Raw genomic sequence first — 4,738 nt, forward strand, 5'->3', positions numbered from 1 at the left:
GAACCTCTTCATTCACTCCACAGCGGTTTCTTGAGCACCACTGTGTACAAGGCTTTTGGAACAAAGCCATGAGTAGGACAGTCCAGGCTCCTGTCCACTCGGAGCCTCCAATCTAACGGTTGCATCAACCACACTAGTAGCCAGTGCTGAGCACTGTGCCCACAGGGCCCGGGTGGCATCTGGAGGGGTACCAGGGTGGCACACTGTGCCTCTTCTCCACCCCTGGTGTGGCTTCTTTGGAGGATGGAGGATGAGGAACCAGCAGGGCGCAGTTTGGGGCACCTGCTTCCCTGGCACTGGGAACCTTGCTCCAGCATCTGACTGTGATATGATAAAGGCTGTGACAGAAGAGGGGCAGCCTCTGGGACCCCTCCCCGGCAGAGGATCATGCAGCCAGGAGAGAGAGGGGTAGAGCAAGGCAGCTTTGGTGCCCCCGACCCCAGACCTCTACCATCTTGGGAAGCAGTATCCCAGAGGTTTAGGAAGAGGCTGACTTAAATGGGCTCCCCGGTCTGGCCGACATGGCTGAAAAGGCGCACTCCGTATCATTCCTTGAAGAAACTGTTATCTTTCTTCAACAGCGTTATGGCTGTAAGTATGTCATAACCTGGGCCCTGGGGATTTGCAGCCCTTCCTCCACAACTGGCTCGTTCAAAGACAGAAATAAGTTGATCCAAATTCACTGGCATCCGGATCTGTGGTCCCCAGGGAAACAGGAGGGATGTAGGGCAGACTGACAAGGAGAAGGACGCACTGGGAACCGGCGTAACCTCCATTGACCCAGAGCTGCTGAAATCAAGCAGAAGAGCGTGATCTGGGGGACCTGGGGTCCATGGCGGAAGAACTTGGCTCTAAAGAAAATCCTGCAGAAAGCTAAGCTGTTAAGGAAGGCAGGAGGGAATGGTTCTTCTCTTGGTCCTTTACGGTTTTCAAACCATTTTTTTCTCACTATAAAAGTAACCCAAAATATGCACTGCTAAAGAAGTAATTGCTTTTAATAGTAAAACAGTATGAGGAAAGGCCGCCAGGAAAGAGGAGGAAATTAACTATCACTCTTTACCTGTGGCTGTATCATTTTGATGGGAATTAAACAAGATAATGCATTTAAAGGGGTGATACGTGTCATCAGGACATGGCTCAATAAATATCATCATTATATCCTTCCAGACTTTTCTATGTAACTTTTAAAAACAGCAAAACAAACATGGGATGCTAATGCTTTACAATCCTCATTTTTTTCTCTTTTAAAAAATTGTAAGTTCTTCATCCTTTTAAATAGACTTCTTTAAGAGCAGTTTTAGGTTCACAGCAAAATTGAGCAGAAAGTACAGAGATGTCCCATATAAGCCCTGCCCCTGCACACAGCCTCCCCTCCTGTCAACATTCCCCATCAGAGTGGTACATTTGTTATAATGAACCTACACTGATATCATTAGAACCTAAAGTCTATAGTTTATATGAAGGTTCACTCTTGTACTTATTTATTTATTTTTTTGGCTGGGGTGTGTGGCATGCGGGATCTTAGTTCCCCGACCAGGGATTGAACTCGTGTCCCCCGCAATGGAAGAGTGGAGTCCTAACCACTGGATGGCCAGGAAATTCCTGGTGGTGTACATTCCATGCTTTTGACTAGCGTATCCACCATGTCAGCATCGCATGAGTAGTTTCACTGCCCTAAAAATCCTCCGTGCTCCACCCATCAGCCCTCTTTCCCCGCTAAGCCCTGGCAACCACTGATCCTTCTTCTGTCTCCATCGTTTTGCCTTTTCCAGAATGTCGTATACTTGGAATCATACACCATGTAGCCTTTTCATATTGGCTTCTTCCACTCAGCAATATGCCTGGAAGTTTCCTCTATGTTTTTTTCCTGGCTTGATAGCTCATTTCTTTTTAGTGCCAATATTCCATCGTCTGGATGTGCCACAGTTTATTTACCCATTCATATGCTGAAGCCCATCTTGGTGGCTTCCAAGTTTTGGCAATTATGGAGAAAGTTGCTAGAAACATCCATGTGCAGGTTTTTATGTGAACATGAGTTTTCAACTCCGTTAGATTAATACCCAAGGACGGTGACTGTTGACAATCTACTTTTTAAAAAAAAAATTTAGGCCTTAAAAACCTTTTTCTGTATCAATAAACATTCTCCTACCACAGAAGTCAGCAAAGTACAGTCTTGTAAATAGATAGATAGATAAAATTTATTTGTAAATAAAATAAATTTGTTTATAGATTTTGTACAGCTGCTTTTCCACTACCCCGGCTGTTTCATTTCAACCGAGACTGTATGGCCTGCGAAGCTCACAATATCGGGTGCTTTTGCAAAAAAATTTGCCACCCCCTGTCTTACAAGCATCATTTAACATAACCGTCTAGGGACTTCCCTGGTGGCGCAGTGGTTAAGAATCTGCCTGCCAATATAGGGGACATGGGTTTGATCCCTGGTCCGGGGAGATCCCATGTGCTGCGGAGCAACTAAGCCCGTGCGCCACAACTACTGGGCCTGCTCTCTAGAGCCCACGAGCCACAACTACTGACCCCGCATGTCACAGCTACTGAAGTCCATGCACCTAGAGCCCGTGCTTCGCAACAAGAGAAGCCATCGCAATGAGAAGCCCACTCACTGCAACGAAGAGTAGCCCCTGCTCACCGCGACTAGAGAAAGCCCGCATGCAGCAACGAAGACCCAACAGAACTAAAAAATAAATAAATTTATAAAATAAAAAAAACTCTCTAGGATTCTTGCGTGGTTGTACCATGATTTACCTACCCAATCTATGTTATTGGTTACTTCAGTTACTTCCAACATTTTGTCCTTAATGAACGTCCCTGTGCATCCTGGTTTTGAGGCACACATGTGACTATTTTCCCTAGGTTTAATGTCTAGAAATGGAATTTCTAGGTAAAAGATTTTACCATAAAACCTTTAAGGTTTTAAATATGAATTGCAAAATGTCCTCCTGCCACGACTAAGATGACCAAGAAAAGAAGGAATACTGGTCGTGCCAAAAAGGGCCGCGGCCACGTGCGGCCTATTCACTGCACCAGCTGTGCCCGATGCGTGCCCAAGGATAAGGCCATTAAGAAGTTTGTCATTCGGAACATTGTAGAGGCCGCAGCCATCAGGGACATTCCTGAAGCGAGTGTTTTTGACGCCTATGTGCTTCCCAAGCTGTACGTGAAACTGCATTACTGCGTGAGTTGTGCCGTTCACAGCAAGGGAGTCAGGAATCGTTCTCGGGAAGCCCAGAAGGACCGAACACCTCCAGCCCTATTTAGACCTGCTGGTGCTGCCCCACGGCCTCCACCAAAGCCCATGTGAGGAGCTAAGCCCTTAAAGGCTAAAGAAATACTGTTCCCTGGAAAGACAATAAAGTGGAAATTATATTTAAAGAAAAAAAAGATATTGTGAGCTCACTCTTAGCTCGTTAGCCTTTTGTTGTGTTTTTTCGTGTGTGTGGTGTGAGGTAGGGGTCTGATTTTATTTTATTTTTTTCCCATTTGGTGACATACTGTTGCACTTACCAACTGGTCCATCCAGTCCTCCTTTGTCTATGCTAGTTTCCATTATGCTAAAGTCTGTTCTGTGTACACTGCTTTGTTCCATTGGCCCATGTGTATATCCCCCACTAACACAACACTATTGTAATTGCCATGCAGCACAAGTACATGTTCAGATACATGGGGTATGAATATTTCAAGCATGATCATGCAAATAGCATGTCACAGATTTTGCATGTCTTACTCATTCTCATATATAGCCTTGGCCAAATGTCTCCCCAGAGTCCAGCTCCGAGAGCCCCCATTCCCACTTCCCTTAAAATCTTGTCTGAGCTCATCATCCCACCCAAAGTTGAATCTGTATCCAGCATCTTTTGTTTTCCTTCCTCCACTGTGTTGCTGCAAAACTACAGCAATTTCAGTTTGGGGGTTTCAGGGAGATTCTTGCTCTAGCCATCTCCCAGAGCATAAACAGCCCCGACTGTTAAAGCAACCACCCTCACTTTCCTCCTCCCTGAATCTCCATCATCTCTCATTTTCTTTCTTTCTTTTTTATAAATTTATTTATTTTTGGCTGCGTTGGGTCTTCGTTGCTGCGCGTGGGCTTTTTCTAGTTGTAGCAAGTGGGGGCTACTCTTCATTGCAGTGCTTGGGCTTCTCATTGTGGTGGCTTCTCTCGTTGCGGAGCACGAGCTCTAGGCTTGTGGGCTTCAGTAGTTGTGGCTCGCAGGCTCTAGAACTCAGGCTCAGTAGTTGTGGTGAACAGACATAGTTGCTCTGCAACATGTGGGAATCTTCTCGGACTGGGGATTGAACCCTTGTTCCCTGTATTGGCAGGCGGATGCTTAACCACTGCGCAACCAGGGAAGTCCTCGTTTTCTTTCTTAATTACTTCAGCAAAGATTTATTGAATAGATGCTGTGTCTGCAAGATTTCGTTTTCTCTTCAGTAGAATGTGGACACGATTTTATCCATGTTTTAACTCGGAGGAATCAAAGAGTACTCTCTCTCACACCCCACGTCCAACCCACTGGCAAATCCGATCGACTTTACCCTCAGCGTCTGGTCCATCCAAAGCTGATGGCGTTGGGAGCCACGAAGGGTTCAGAGCAGAATCATGCCCTGACTCAGGTGCTCACAGGCGCCCTCTGGCGGCTATGGAGGGAACAGAGTGTAGGGGGGACCAGGGTGGAGGGACTGTATTGGTCCAGATGGGAGATGGTGGGGGCTGGACTCGGTG

At 46.3% G+C, this 4,738-nt stretch overlaps 1 pseudogene; it reads left to right on the forward strand.

Moving 5' to 3' along the window:
• Positions 1-2,971: 2,971 nt before the first annotated feature.
• On the forward strand, positions 2,972-3,319 carry LOC132422799 (small ribosomal subunit protein eS26 pseudogene; annotated as a pseudogene).
• The last annotated feature ends 1,419 nt before the right edge of the window (positions 3,320-4,738 follow it).

Source organism: Delphinus delphis, chromosome 3 (genome assembly GCF_949987515.2).
Source record: "Delphinus delphis chromosome 3, mDelDel1.2, whole genome shotgun sequence".
NCBI classification, from domain to species: domain Eukaryota; kingdom Metazoa; phylum Chordata; class Mammalia; order Artiodactyla; family Delphinidae; genus Delphinus; species Delphinus delphis.